The following is a 17,437-nucleotide window of genomic DNA, read 5'->3' on the forward strand; positions in this document are numbered from 1 at the left end:
GAAAAGACTTTTTTTAAAGGAGAGGGCCCGTCAGTTTCCATGTGCAGATATGCACCTATATGTGCCTATAAACAAATTTCCCCTTGTCTCTCTGACAAGTGAGATGTAATCGATCAAACCGGAGTTTCCAAACTTTTTTGAGGAGTTATTTTTCCTTTCATTGAACTTGAAGTACCATGGTCCTATAGTATAACCATTGTTAAAGGCTTATGTTTATTTCTAAATGGGGGTAACCATGATTATTCATGCACATTGCAACCCTATGTTAGTTTGTTGTGCAACATATGCCACTAACTTCAAGCAACTGAGAGCATTTTTGTTCTTGAATTGCCCCAAAACTTGCTTGCTACGCTCGCTTGCATATACGGTAGGCCTTTTTCATTAAGTAATACTTTTAAAGGTCTTATTTATTACTTTGACATTATGATATTGTTTTTAAAACCCGTCAGGATTGGGGATTTTATCGAAAGATGTCATCTATGGTTTTTGCTCGCTTTCTTCGTTCGCTCGCAAATAAATCTACAGACAATCACACACATATGCAAAGTATGGTGCTGTAGCAGTAAATAGGAAAATGTTGACGATCATCCCTGATACTATGCAGGGGTGTACACCAATGTCTAAAACTTATGTTTTTTCCGCTTTGCGGTTTCCCTTTGTAGGTACCTCCTTCTTTCACCCGTACTTTGAATGAGTCCGCCACCCCCGCCGTGCGTCATTGATAGTACCATCACGAATACACATTGAGATAATGTTAATCCATGCGAGTGAGGCATTGTTAAATTGCTTTTATAATCCTCGACTTGATCTAGACTTGCTGACGCTGTGTGCTATTACTTCAGAGGTGGCACTCCGGGGGACGGAGGGGGGATGTACCCCTAAAAATTACCCCAAAGTGCCTACATTATTACATAGGAAAAGTGCCTCCATTTACTTCAGATAAGTATCCCTTTTTATGATAGGTGCCTGTTCCATATATTTATAAATGCCACTAACCATATCTGATAAGTACCGCCTTATGTCTGATAATTGTCTCTATTCAATGCTGAGAGGTGCCCCTTTCCCCTTCTCATTAATGTCCCCTTTTCACCTCTGATAAATGCCCTTATTGAAATACGATAGGCGATCCTTTTCCTTCAGTAAATGCCCCCTTTCTTTTATAATGAATGCCCCTTTTCCTTCCCGATAAGTGCCCCTTTTCATGAATGTATGATAATCGCCCCCTTTTTCATTTGTGTTGTCCTCGGGAATCATAAAATAATAAATATTGACGTGGAGTAGCATTAGTATAGTAATACTGGCTGGATGTACAAGAGAACTATGACCTTATACACGCCTTTTCCCTCCTTTTTTGGTAGGTGAATCCGTGGGATGAGCGCGCTTGCCTGCACTCGATCAAAGGTAAAATATTTGTTTTAGGCTATGTAAAAACGATTCCTAGTTTCTCGTCCGGAATTATCGAAAATGAGGAGAGGGTATTTCCTATTTTGATAAGATGGCCGCATATACAAATGCGTATGGGGTATGGAGGAAATTCATGCTTATTGGCCCGAATTCACAAAGCAAGGTTTGAGCTCAAACCTCCTTTTGTTTCGCCAAACCTCCTTTCGTTATTTACAAAAGGAGGTTTGGCGAAACAAAGGGAGGTTTGAGCTCAAACCTTGGTCTGAGCTCAAACGTTGCTTTGTGAATTCGGGCCATTAAGTTCACACACCCAGTTTGAATCATTTACTGGTTTAAAAACCGACACTCAAGACCCCAATTAACACAACAACAAAATCAGGATTCAGTTCGAGAACCGCTAGTAATTCCAGGAGATCTATTTAATTCACGCTGCAACATTTGACACAGATGGGACTGACAACTCATATGACATCGTGATAAACTTCTTGCATGTTTTTCGACTTAGATTCAGTTCCTCGTTAAATACACTTTACAATGTTAGTTTGATACGTAAAATTAATTTCGAAATAAGTTATCAATACATAACTATGACTTTTCTCTTAAATGTATTTTATATCTACATCTAAGATATTAACGATTGTCTAATTATTTTGAAATAAAAATATCGAATAACAACACAAACAATAACCCCCAAAAGGCGGACCCCCGAAAAATGCTTGCGGGACGAGAAACTAAATTTTACTAGGCCTTAGTGTGGAAAAATGTCCCTTGAAAAGAATTGCGATTCATATGGTTCACGCTTAATGGATTCCTCTTTGTGTAGTGTAGTTAGGTAGTGACACTATCTTGATATTGACACAAGTTTTCCTAACTATTCGAGACATTACATATTTCAATTTCTTTCGCTTTTGGCATACACAATAACTGGTGCACAATGACAATGTCTCTCTCTCTCTCTCTCTCTCCCCCCTCTCTCTCTCTCTCCCTCCTTCAGCCATCCAATCAGTCATTATTTTTCTCTCTGTCTGTTTCCCGGCTGTTTTCTCTCACTCACATTCACTCGAACACGCTATCACTTAATCACTCTCTTACTCTCACCCACTCACACAATCATTTTTTTTTTCTCGCTCTCCCACTCGCTCGATTTCTATCTCTCTAAATTGATATCTTTCTTTTATTCATACCTATTCAACAAACTCACTCAAACTTTGTTCTTTTCTATCTCTCCCCCCCCCCCCCTCTCTCTCTCTCTCTCTCTCCCTCATTCTTCTATTGACGCACACACTCAGTTGAACCCTCTGTTCATTCGCCCCATCCAGCTTATCGTGCATGGTACCGGCGTACAACCCCACCGCCCTAGCCACCCCCACTACCCCAGCCACCGCCCTCACCCCTAAATACTTGAAGATGCAGCGGAAAATATCTACGGAAATTGCAGTGAAGCCAGTGGTTTTGCCCTCGGCATTGGGCTTGATTAAAACGTATAAGGCGCTATCTCATTTTATCAACGGCTGGTTCAAATTATCGAATATTTATGGATATTTCAGCCGTCTCTGAACCGATTTCGATCAAATAAAGATGATTTTGTCATTTAAATTGTATGTCCTTTTAAATTTGACACTCAGTTATTCATTTTCTCACAAAATAATTAATTTGTGAAGTGCCCTCTGCAACAAAACTCAAATGTCCCTTTATTTTTTATTAATTTTCTCAAGAGTTCGAAGTATATATAAAGCTGTCTAATATACATTTTAAAGTTCGATGTAACACACATGATTGTGTATGGCGCAATGAAAAAGAAAAGTGCGATTTACTCTAAATACATAAAAGTACGTATATTTCGACACCACGAAGATAAGTAGGCTTACTAACCAAACAGGCAAAAGGTACAATGCCCCAAATGTTAGCAGAACGACCTTTTCCCATTTTAGAATATAAACGTGCTCACTTTCAAGTCTATCAAATTAATGTCCTTTCTCTATAAAAGTCTTTTTTTTTAAATACACTTTTAATACCCTTTAAACTACATTGACATATTTTGAGGTTACCATTTGCAGGTGCCCCCTTCTTTTTGAAGAAAGTGGCTTTTTTCGTTGGTCCCCCCCCCCCCCCTCTTTGAAAGATGTTCCGCCGCCCCTGCAGTGCCACATTGAAACCCGTTACGAATATTTATCTTTATAATGTTCATCCATGCGAGCGAGGCATTGTTATTTTACATTTTTTCCCCTTTTTCCTCAATTTGAGCGTGTTCAAATAGACTGGTTGACGCTGTATGTTATTACTTCCTTGAAGGATGCTGCATGTCGGTCTCTTCAGGACAGGGAGTCGCATTTTGAGAACTTTCGTTCTTCCTAAACTCAAGCGAATGAGGATATATAAATGCAAACGAAATCAGGACACTCCAGAATAAGGCTGGAATTGTGATTCGACAGACTCTTGTTTAAGTTTTCTTCATTCTCACAGTTTACACCAGTTTGAGCCGTTTATAGAACGTCGTACACGTTAAGCGGGTTTTTCTTCATTCTGACAGTTTACACCAGTTTGAGCCGTTCAGTGAACGCGTTGGGCGGGGTTTTGGTACACGGACTATCATTACGGAATATTATTACAGTCAGCTTCCTCAGAAGTCCTTATCAGTTGTTTATGGTTCATTCATTTATACTCAAGTATCTTTACATCGAAACAACTCATCCTATGCCTAAACTAAAGGCAGTGAATGACGTCATTGACCGGCACTTAAAGGCCTACTGATCGATTAAGGTGAGTATTTCATACTGTTTTTAATATAGGATTTACCGGCCAAATTCGCGTGTTTGTCATTCGAATTCATTTACTTTGCATTTAAGTTAGCGCAGATCGGCTTTGCCATGCCAATTATCATTCAATTTTCCAGTTTTTGTATCTAATTTAGGATTTGGGTCGAAGGGTTTCATAGATTCGCATTCAATTTAGAAACTGCTCAACTAGCATTCAAATTAATATTCACTTGTCGAAGCTTAATTTTTATCGTTCAAATTAACACCTGTCAATCGTATTCGTAATATGTTTATTCAAGTTAGGAATGTTAGGGGGAAGAATTGCAACAAACTTTTACAGTTTTTAAATAATGCAGTTAAAATGCATGATTTGCCTTTTGGGGTCCAAGCTGTTATTCCATTTATTTATTTTCAGGACAATGCAGATGGGTGTAGTCAGACATAAAGTAAAGAAGGGGTGAACTCAAGGGATATGGCATTTCTGTACGGACATGTTCATATATCTGGGAAAGGTGGGGGTACCCTCGATCACCCCTTTTTACTACAGACTCGGAATTTTACAAGAGTAATTCACATCTCTCTTATACCCAGCACGCCCCTCTGTTTTTCTTAAAGAGTTTCATAGTTTACTTGCCCGCCATCAGATCGATGGCTATAGACATGACTAAATAATGAATCATGTTCAAATTGTTGACTGTAGTCCCTACCCCAGTCACAATATTGTACCCTTCTTCCATAATGAAATTATGATAAATTTATGATGAAACATAAGACAAACAACTTCCTTACATGAACATTTACATATATACTGAGACCATCAGGTCCGTAGATGCAAGTCATTTTTTTTTCTTTTTAACAATCAAACTTAAATGCTGATGAATATCAGATAAATCTAATAAGTATAAGTGTATAAATGCAAGAAAATGAAATATGATGAAATACACATGAGAAAATAATCTTGAAAGAAAAAGAATGAGCTATAAAAAGTGTGTAATAAACGAGAAATGTATATTGACCATCAATTTAAGTGCACAAAGTGCTAATTTGAATGCTACAAATGAATTAGAGTGCTACAAGTACACCGTCGCGTTGTCAGAAAATCGTGTTGCGCCAAATCGAATGACCAAATAGCGAAAGAAGCACATTGTTCATTAATTTGAATGAAACATACGTAGATTCTAACAAAAATTCCATAGATTTGAAAACTAGAAAAGGGAATATAAACCCGAGATATACCTGACTGCACTAAAACCGTCAAATTTGAACGCAAGACAAATTAATTTGAATGACAAACTCGCGAATTTGACCGGGAAATCCTATATCATATATTTTAAAGGTATAGACCAGTTTTGGAAACGCCCCCTCTCAAAAATGAAATGGAAGCTTTTATTACCAATCACGTGAAGGAATAGGTTTTGACTAATACGTGATGATACACATTTTGCCAGGAAACCGCCTACTAATTGATATATTTGGTAAATTATTATATCTTTCCGGACCGGATAGATATCGCACACGTGTCGCGTAGTCTTGGTGAAAGAAACATAATGCAAGAATAATGTTCAGTTTCTCAGCATTACCATTCTCTTGTTTATCGAGTACATGTATTCAAATTTATGAATGCTCCTTTCAAAGGTGTGTTTGGTGATAAAGAATTTCATTCACCTATACTTTTATCCTTTATTCTACAATTGCTAGAACGCAAATTGCATAAATAAGTTGGCGCTCTTCTGTGGTGAAGGTTGCTCATCGATGAAATAGATTTTTCAACTTGTATGTTTTTTAATTTTAAAATTCATTACTTACATTTGTTCCCCCGTTATATATTTTTCACCAAATATAATGTGTATCTCTTTCCTCATGGAAAAGTAAATGTTTTGTTATTGATTTTAAATTTTTTTCAACTAAAGCTTTTCGCGTGATACTATCATGTACAACTTCAACTGGTACGACATATTTTCAAGGCATCGCGTTAGGCCAAGAATATTTTCATTTATTATATCTTGGACACTTTTGTAAAGAATATTGTACGTCAAATGGGAGGGAAAGGTCTCATTTTTCAGAATACCTACACTTATTCTTGCTGAATTTTAGCAACACTCGCTCGCCATTGCTTATCTTTAATATAACAATGACGTGGCAAATTTACTATTTCAGCTAGGGCTCACATTAATTCATCTATAGTTGATTCTAACCGGTTCATTCCACCGATGGGAGGATTAAGTGTAGAGAGAGAGAGAGAGAAAGAGAAAGAGAGAGAGAGAAGAGAAGAGAGAGAGAGAGAGAGAGAGAAAAGAGAGAAAGAGAAAGAGAAAGAGAGAGAAAGAGAGAAAAGAGATAGAGAGAGAAAAAGAGAGAGAGAGAGAGAGAGAGAGAAAGAGAGAGAAAGAGGGAGAATTGAATATTTTCACAATTATTATTACCTACTTCTATAGCGCTCTTAGAAAATTCTAATGACAATAGATGACATTATGTTACTTATTCATGTATGGCAGATAAATTCATCTCTCTCTCTCTCCCCTCATTTGCATTAGTTGGTGCTGGAGGATTAACATGATTTTTTTGGTATCTCGTTAGCATGATCATATTTCTGTTTGTTCTCAATGTTTCATGTATGTTTTGAGGACAATATATTTTTGTTAATAATAGTTTTATATAGCTTAGGTGTCATAAGATTATTTTCAGATGAGAGCGATCCTAGGAACACCTGTTGCTGAATGTTTAGCAACAATCGTTCGTTAATGGTGCTCTTTAGTACGACCATGACGTGGCAATGTACTATTTCAGCTAGGACTCACAATAATTTGTTATACAGTTAAGTCAATAGGTGGAAGGACAAAGCCGAGAGAGAGAGAGAGAGAGAGAGAGAGAGAGGAGTGAATATTTTCACGATTATTATTTATTTTATTTCTAAAGCGCTCTTTGAAAATTCTTATGACAATAAATGCCATTGTATTACTTTTTCATAAACCGTCACATGGCAACCTCATGACAGATACATTCATCAGTACCACGCTGCGTATTAGATGAAACGAAACTGAAACTGAACTTGTAATTCCTTGTTTCAAATTGATGGGTATCAATTTGAAAGACTTGATAGAGATGAAAAGGGAGGAGTTAGATGTTTTATACAAAAGAATGTGTCATATATATTTTTGCTTCTATGTAAACTACTGTAATTCAGTATGGGGAAATTACAAAATAGATATGCACGATTAGTTCTTATTGCCGAGTATTTTACATCCCAAAATGTTTTAATGTGTAAATTAAAATTGGCAGTCAGTAGAGGAAAGAATAAAATATCAGAAACGCATCTTGATTTTTAAAATCATAAACGACCTATCACCACCATATCTAAATCCATGTATAAGTTTTGTTTTAAGCCGGTATTATATTCTAATCGTTATGCTCTAAACAGTCCATTATTCATTCCAAGATGTGAAACAAATTTTTTAATGAAAACCTGAGCGGTTTCAGGGGCTAAATTACAATGAAATTACCCTGTAATATTCAAAACTGTAAGTCCCTGCAAAGTTTTAAAAAGAATGTTCAAACTTTCCAGTTTCTCTTGTAAACATCTTTTCACGTTAATCTTACCTTTATTAATTACATTTCATTTTTATTTCTCAATTCGATAGTTGTATTCTTTTTTCCTTATAATTACCTATGTTTAATCTTTCTTTGTTTTCCTTTCCCTTATCTATATCAATTTGAGTTAAATTATTATATATGCCATGTATATTTTTACCTTTGTATGTATGTTTTGAATTCATGTTTTTATTGTACATGTTTGTATGTGAATGCAGGGCTCTCTGGGAGAGCAGGTCCAGAAATGGACTTGAAATGAGACCACCCTGTTAAAAAAAAACTATAATAAATAAATAATAAATAAATAACCCCGGGCCATACCCACTCCCTCACCACCCACCCCCCTCTCTCTCTCTCTCTCTCTCTCTCTCTCTCTCTCTCTCTCTCTCTCTCTCTCTATATATATATATCTGCTATGTCCTCCTAACAATTGACCTAAAACTGATTGGAACCAACCATACCCCCTCCCCCTCTCTCTCTCTCTCTCTCTCTCTCTTTATTTCTCGCAATATAATATTGAAAAAATACACTTACCCATATGTCCCCTCCCTATTTGGAGCTATGCCAGCTACTTACAACTTTATCTAGTTTATTCCAGAGAGTGGGTCTTGCCATTAAACAAATTACTTTGATACAAGGATGATGTAGTAAATTCTTTCCAGGGTTGTGATTGGCTGGTCTTTTAAAGTGCATGATTTACCATAGGGATGAAGAATACGTCAATAGTTTTACATGGGTGTCTGTATCATACTGATGATGAACAAATGTTTGGTTTACACACGGTTATATAGTCGGTTGTATAGACGGACATGTGCGCTGTGTGGGTTCGGGGCTTGTAGGTATATAGTCTTGAATAGTGCAGGCCTTCTTTACGATATGTCAACCTCTTCATTGCACAATCTCTAAATTTACACACCATTGGTAGATGGCCAAATGAAGGTTGAGAGTTTTCCTAAATAGTAGTTGGACACGTCTTAACTACTTTGATGCATTTCTTAATAAAATAAATTTAGTTTAACTGTACTATTTTATTGTCAGTTTTTCATTTCAAATAATTACATCAATATTTGTTTCCCTACGATGGATATGTGAATTAATTGCAAATAAAAGGAGAAAAATACATGTACCATGCAAATACCATACAGCGGCATGGAACTGAACCATGGTTAAAAACATAACAAACATGGAATTGAACCATACAACTGCCAAGTACCGCAAGTTACAATGTACAAATTCCGAAGTACCATGGTTACCATGCTTCTTGTTTTAAAAACCATGGTAATACCATTTCTTTTTTTAATGGTTGCCGCGTTTACGGCTTACCCATCAAATCGACCTACAATCGTATTGGTTGGCTCCGCAATGTTTCCCTTGGTTGCATACTGCATAACACGCCTTGCTCGCCATGGTTGCTGATTTTGTATGTAGAATAGAGAAAATGTTATGGAGATTTGATGCAACTCATAATAATGCATATTTCACGCATGAGTGATTAAAATCAATTTGAAGAGAGGAAACCGAAAAGTCGTTTGGCGGGCGGTATCTGAATTTCAAAGAGAAAATCACATTTCTAGAAAGTTGAGTTTCTGCCCTTTCATATGACACCTCATTCAGGAAAAATGAGCTACGAATAACAAAGTTCTGTTTGGTTAAAGTAGTGCTGATATTTCCATAATTTGATTAAACGAATTCGTTTTCACTGGCTGCTGCCGTATCAACAAACGAGATTAACAAAAGATTTATCTCCGTTTCGTTGACAATTAGCCGTAGACGAAAGACTACATGCATGGCTGATTGTCAACGAAACGGAGTTAAGTCTTTTGTCAATTCTGCTTTTTGCTACGGCAGGCAGCCAGTGAAAACGAATTTGACGCACTGTATATATATATATATATATATACATATATATATATATATATATATGTGTGTGTGTGTGTGTGTGTATGTGTATATGTAGAAATATATACGTATAAAGGGTATTACAATATGTATTACACACTGCTGTAGAATACCTCAAGGTTGTGTTTTAAGAATATGATTTGCTTTATTTGAATTGGCCATTGGATCTTGCAGAGCACCAATCGGTATATTGGTTCCAATTTGGTTTCCGGTGGGGCCCCGATGATTGCAGGCATTCCGTTCTGTCATTTCTTGTATAACCTTAAAGTGCGGGTTCATAGAAAATCACAAATATGGAAAATAGCGTATTACTAGAAACTGGTAATCTAATAGACGGCAATCATACAAGTTTTAGGTCAACTACATATTGGGTGGTTTATAAAAATACAAATAAAACAACATGCATAGCATCTGGGATATGCGAGAGATTCGCCGGAGAAATAACGATATTTTCATGCCGTCACAATATCTGCCCAAGCAAGACGATATCCCATAAAGAATGAACATAATTGCAATGCTTTAATTTCTCAAATTATAATGAGTTTAGAGTATATAAATGTGATGGAATTTTACACCATTAAAAAAAGGATATGACCCCCATTCTGATAACTAAATTCTTTTGTTTGTAAATACACAGGATATGGGTTAATGAACAATCAAAGAAACCACACTTTCAAATTAAAAAACCTCCGGAATGATAGCATGGACGTCATTTGTTCCCTCTTGAAACGCCAAACATGCCGCGGTGTATGCAGCTGAAAATACAATGGCGTCTTATTTTGTTTACAAGCGACGGATTCCTTATTTTTTTATCCTTGCATTTTTCATCAAAATAATACCATGCACGGAGTTAAGAGTGAGACAATAGATTAAACATTTCGCCTGAGGGTATTGAAGTAAGAGAAATAACTAAAGAAAAGATGACAAAACAGGCACTGAACTTGTGTGAAATGTCATGGGACATCGTCTGCTTGTGCACATCATGTCATTTTTCGTCGTTGGGGGGGGGGGGGGGGGAATAAGGTCACCTTTTTAGGGGTCAGCCATGGGCATAACTTTTTGTTGTTATAATTTAAAAAAAAAAAAAAACCAAGGGGGGTTTGGGGGTTGAACCCCCCCCCCCCTTTGTATTTTTATGTGTGTATTTTGTAGGTTCAACCCCCAAACCCCCCTCCCACCCCCTGCGTTTGCGCCTGTGTGACGTCACATCTCAGCAGCGACCGGGGACCTTTTCAGGTGCTATGTCGGGGCTGTATCTAAGCGTTTTGTAATTGTTAATAATCATACTTCAAAAGTTTCCAAGCATTGGCTTTTGTTAACCTTGGCCAATCAAATGACACCTTTGCGATAATGACATTAACGTTAGTTTTTTTAAATCAATGAACCTTCTCTTTAATTATCCCTTGTAAAATCATCTGTTCGCCTGTTCAATGCAGGGAGCTGTTTGCCTTCTTTTTATGCAAGGGGGGGGGGGTATGTATAATGTGTACTCGCTGGTCGTTTGTATAAATTGATCTAAAAATTCGAAAGTAAAAATACTCGGGTACTTCCCAGGGGTGGATTGTAGCAATGTAATATATAAAGGGAAAGTATGACGACGGTTTATCCTTTTATATTCAGTCGGGGAAGTTCGTGTTGTGATTATTGTTATTGTCATGATGTTGATATTCAGGTAACAAGAAAACATATTTTTATTAAATCTCAAATAACCGCAAAAAACGAATTCTGTTTCCTTTGTTACTTTGAATGTAATCCGCCATGAAGTGGTGTGGTCGCCGGATGCTCCTCACTTGATAAGGACAATATATGTTTCTGAAAATGTGATAGGGTTTGCAGCGGTAATTTTAATAATAAGAACATCTTTCTCGTTTCAAGGTAACAGTGCTTGGATCAATTGACTGAAATCGTTGCTATCGAAAGAAAACATAATGTGTTGTCTGTATCATGATTTCCACAGCATTATGGAGCCTTTGCAGGAAATCGAGCTGATATCACTAGCTGAAGACATAGTTCCGGTCAAATACTCAAAACTGTGTAACGCTCTCGGGTATTCATATGCAGTTAGTCAATCACACTTGGTCAAACATCTCAACAACGTAAATGCAGCTCTGGTGGAGCTCCTCATCAAATGGAATAACAACCAAAGAGAGACCACCCAAAACCGATCCATACTGGCGAGCAAACTCCATGAATTACGACTTGATGATTTAGGTGATAGATTATCAGAAGGTAAAATTTGATTAAATTACACAGAGTTCATAGAAATACATGTAAGCCTATACAGAATGAGTCAGAAAAAAATGTCCCACTTTTTAAAAGTTGTATTGTTTGAAGTATGAATATTTAATCATGGGTTACATGATATGTCTTGATAGTTATCCTCCCAGCTGCATGCAGGACTGAACATCAGACAATCTTTACAAGACTGCCAAATCTCACTTGCGCCAAGTTACTGGGTGAGGAAAAAAATAGTGGATTGAACAAAGACAGTCAGACAGACAGGCACACACACACAAACACACACACACACAAACAAACACAACACGCACGGTAACAATTGTTTCATAATATCCCCTTTTCTGATTAAGCATTAATTTTTATGCAAGATCGCTTAATGTTTAAGTAGCATTTCCCTGACAATCTTTCCCTTTAGTACCCATTCACTACCACCATTATATCATCATCATCATCATGAAGTGCACGTGAATCCAAAGTGCTATCTCAATACGTAGGTACATTAGCAATCAATGTGTGTGTGCGTAGGAAAACGCCAGCAACCGCGGACCACTCCATAGAAAACTACCTCAAACCGCGGACGTACCTGCAATGGGGGACCGTCCACGGTTGCGATACCGGTTCCGCCGCATCAAATTTACGACGTAGGGAGCGTTTGAATATTAGATGTCACAGCGTGTAGGCAACATCGACTGGATCAGTCCGATGTGTATCGCGAAATGTCACAGCGCCCCCTTTTGACTGCGCGGGAGAGGCGCTCGCTACCTGGATCATCCCATAGGAGGTACGTCCGCGGTTTGATGTAGTTTTCTATGAAGTGGTCCGCGGTTGCTGGTGATTACCTACGCACACAAACACAAGTACTAAACTTGGTCCACGGTTGACAGCATTTCCCTGTAGTGGTGTGTGTGTGTGCCTGTGCCCGTGGGTGTGTGTGTGTGTGTGTGTGGTGCGTGCGCGTGTGTGTTTTTTTGTTTTTTTTTTTGTATGTCTGGCTGTCTTTTTTCATAACACTATTTTATTCCTCACCCAGCAACTTGGCGCAAGTGAGATCTGGCAGTCTTGTAAATTTTGCCTGATGTTCAGTCATACATGCAGGGATTTAAATGAAAATGGTAGCTAAATGTACTGGGAGGATAACTCTATCAAGACATATCATGAAACCCATGATTAAATGTTAATACTTCAAACAACTTTTTTGCTAGAGTGTTCCTGTCTATGCCATGGGAGATTAAATAGAAGAATACATTGTGAATCTCTTGCAGGTAAATATCTGACTAACCAGCATGACTCACGTGACGACAAGGAAACTTCAGTGCCGATGACTAGCCAAGGTATGATTGTGATATGGGGCCTTTTTTCTGATTTCTAATTTACGTTTGGTAAGGTCTGTTTCATCTCGGCATATATTTAAATGTTCTCTTTAATGTTAGTATGTTCTATCTGATTCCTTTTTTGTTTGTTTACAATGCATTTGCTTTCATGTGATTTCTCTTCTTTTTTGTGTGCCATATATGTGCGCCTTTAATGCCCCCGGTCACATCGGATCTTACGAAATTTTGTCGTGTAAATCCATAAAATATTTGTCTTGGCCATTCTCTTGCAACATGGCCTAAATCTATTTCGAGTGGTCACAAGGGCTACGACAATGGTTTTGTGATGAACGCGTCAGAAAAAAAAAAATGTCGTCGTTATGCCGTGGTTGCGTAACTTTCGTTATCACTTATATGCTTTTCACACTGGCAATATTTTCCTTAACCCCGTACTATAGGTGGGGTTAAGGGGGTCTTAACCCCACCTATAGTACGGGTTAAGCCTATTCCACTTTCTGTTCACACTGGCTTTTACCAAAGTGGGCTAAAGTTGGCTAACCCCACCTATAGTACGGGGTTAACTAACCCTGCAAAATAGCAGGGCTAACTCCGCAATTGTGGTGCTAACTCCTGCTAACCCCGCAATTGCGGTGCTAAGCAAACGAATGAGAACAGAAACGAAAAATAGTCCGGTACTACGCAATGGAGCGTATCGCAGCTGGCCAGATGCGAAGTATGTCCTATCATAACATACACGATATCCGGGGTTAACGAAATGCAGTGAGAACAGCGGGAATTTTCTTATTCCGGAATAGGCGCTAGTACGGGACTAAAAATAGCGAGTGTGAAAAGCCAAAAAAATAGTCCGGGGTTAAGGATAGTACGGGGCTAAGCAAAGTACGGGGTTAAGCAAAACCAGTGTGAAAAGAGTATAACGGGCTAATATTAAGGTAAGATTTGTTTGTTTGTTTTATTTATTCACCATGCAAAATAATTGTTTACAGATAATACAATTTAGTGGGTTACAATATATAATAATACATAGTAGGAACAATGTATAAACAAAAAATGTTTGAAGCGCAACGTCCCTGAGATAACAGCTGGTAATTATTAAGTTTAAATAAAACATGGCTTGAAATAAGACATTCTGTCATTACAAAATTAAAACATATACAAATCATGCCCCTTAATGTACCTCTTCTTTACAAAAAAACAAACAAACAATATCATAATATACCTCAAAAGTTAACAAGCATATTTGGAGAGAAATAATTCCTTCAGTTTTTTAAACAACAACAAATTATTACAAGTTCTTATTTCCTGTGGCAAAGCATTCCAAATGTCAGGACCTACATATCTAATTGATCTGTGGGCTAAGGCACTCCTTGGCGCAAACAAATGGAAATCAAAAGAATATCTGGTTGGGTAGTTAATATGAATGTCTCTATTTAGAGTAAAATCGTTACAAAATCATAAAGGCCATTCTTTTTTATTAAGTCGGTACATTAACACTGCAATTTGCATAAAATGAATATCAGTAACTTTCAAAGTTCTCAATCTGAAAAACAATGGGTCAGTGTGATCAAGGTACCCAGAGCCACAACAAAGTCTCATGTCTCTCTTTTGCAACCTGAAGATACCATCAGTATTTACTTTATTAATGGCCCATACAATGTTACAGTAGGAAGTACGTGAATGAATGAAAGAATTGTAAATAATGAGCAAAATACTAAGTGGAACAAAAGGCTTTAACTTGTACATAACACCAATATAACAAGACAAAACTCGAGAAAGATCACGTACGTGTTCACGCCAAGACAGGCACTCATCAATATAAATGCCTAGGAATTTGGTATTTTTCTTTTGTACAATGGAGATGCTATCCATCTTTAATGGAATATTAGTTTGTTCAGTATTAGCACGAGTTTTAAAGTGGATGAGGTTAGTTTTACCCAAATTCAATGATGATTTATTGCATTTAAACCAGTTAGATAATTTTGGCAATTCAACATTTAGGCCCGAATTCACAAAGCAAGATTTGAGCTCAAACCTCCTTTTGTTTCGCCAAACCTCCCTTTGTTATTTACAAACCAGGTTTGTAAATAACAAAAGGAGGTTTGGCGAAACCAAAGGAGGTTTGAGGTCAAACCTTGGTCTGAGCTCAAACCTTGCTTTGTGAATTCGGGCCTTCGTGTTTGAACAAGATTATCTAGGTTTGAATGAGAGCAAAAAATATTAGCGTCATCAGCAAAAAATATATATTGTAGTGAGGAAGAGACATTGGACATATCATTAACGTAGATCCAAACAAAAAGAAGCGGGCCTAAAATAGAGCCCTGGGGCACACCATACGTAACTGATGACATATTCATATTCATATATATATTCATATTCAAATTTATTGTCCAATGATTGGAAATTTGTTTCATTTGCATGTCAGTACAAGATTACACATTATAAACATCAATAAGATACATATGGGTACAGAGTAGAACATTTAACTTGGACATAGGTAACAACAAATGCGATAGTTCAACATGCAGACTAAAATTCGATTCATAAATTCAGACTAAGTAGTTAAATTAAGTTCAAGTTCGGATTAAATTCATTCGCAATTCAGATTAAATACAATTAAAGATTTAGACCAATTCAATTCGTAATTCAGATCAAATCCATTTCAAATCCCGATCACATTCAATTCGTAATTCAGATCAAATCCATTTCAAATCCCGATCACATTCAATTTATAATTCAAACTAAGTAATAAGATTAAATTCATAATTCGGGTTAAATTAAGACATGGTCGATTTGGCATATTAAATATTGTATATTGACTTCTACAAGAAAGGTAACTACGAAACCAATTTAAAGGTACACCACGTATCCCGTGATGGTAAAGCTTGTGTAAAAGTATGTCATGATCGAGGGTATCAAATGCCTTGCTTAAATCCATGAAAATTCCTATAACATGCTCGTGTTTGGCTAAGGCAGATGATACCCTATCATATAATTTTAAAATAGCAAATTCCGTTGAATGAAACTTCCTGAATCCATACTAATAATTATTAAGTAAACTGTTGTCAGTCAAAAATGGATATATTCTATTATAAACGAGTCGTTCTAATATCTTAGAAAAACATGAAAGTATTGAGATGGGCCGATAATTACTGAATGAACTAGCATCGTCTTTCTTATAGATGGTTATTACTTTCGAAATTTTCATCATTGAGGAAACACTACCAGACACCAATGATAGGTTGAATATGTAAACGAGGGGTTTAATTATACTTCCAATTATGTTTTTAGCAAATGTGAATCCATCTCATCATGTCCAGTTGAATGACTGGAATTGAGTGATGCAATATACCTAGTACCTCAACTGCATTTGTAGGGTTTAAAAAAATACTATTTACAGAGGAATCAAAAAGGAAATCACGAAAACTATTGCTACACCCTTTGATTTTCGAGGCCTGTTCAGCACCTATGTTTGAAAAATAATTATTAAATAATTTGCAATGTCATATGGGTCCGTTACAGTAATATCAGTGTGCCTAAACACAGTTGAATGAGATATTTTCCCCCTTTTCAGAATATTATTTATTATCTTCCACTTGGAGGAAGAATCATTAGCCTGCTCAAACTGTTTGGTGTAATACATTCTTTTTTCTAAATGAAGGAACAGTACCTTAAATCAATGAAAACTACCAGTAATGCCCAATGTTGTAGGTTTCTTTTAAAGTGATATTCATCATCCTTAATAATCATTTGAGTTGCTTCCCTCAAACAACTTACGTAGCTAGTACTGCTAGTCCTATTATGTCTACTACTACTACTACTACTATTACTACTACTACTACCTTCTACTACTATTACTACTACTTCTACTACTTCTTCTTCTTCTTCTTCTACTACTATTACTACTAGTATAACTCATGGTACTAATGATAATCATACTTCTACTACTATCACTACTATTCCACGACTCAACTAGCACTACTAGGCCTACTTCTACAACTTTTTCTAGGCCTATTAGACCTACTACTACTAATACTAATACTACTACTACTTCTTCTTCCTCTTCTACTACTACTACTACTCCTACTGCTGCTGCTACTACTATACTACTATATCTCTATTACTACTGATTCCACTGCTATTTAGGCAACTAAAACTAAAAGTTTGGTGTTAACATTATCAATACTGGACTAACATTAAGGTTAAATAAAGAAACGATAACTGAAA

Source organism: Strongylocentrotus purpuratus, unplaced genomic scaffold (genome assembly GCF_000002235.5).
Source record: "Strongylocentrotus purpuratus isolate Spur 01 unplaced genomic scaffold, Spur_5.0 spur5_scaffold_19, whole genome shotgun sequence".
Taxonomy (NCBI): domain Eukaryota; kingdom Metazoa; phylum Echinodermata; class Echinoidea; order Camarodonta; family Strongylocentrotidae; genus Strongylocentrotus; species Strongylocentrotus purpuratus.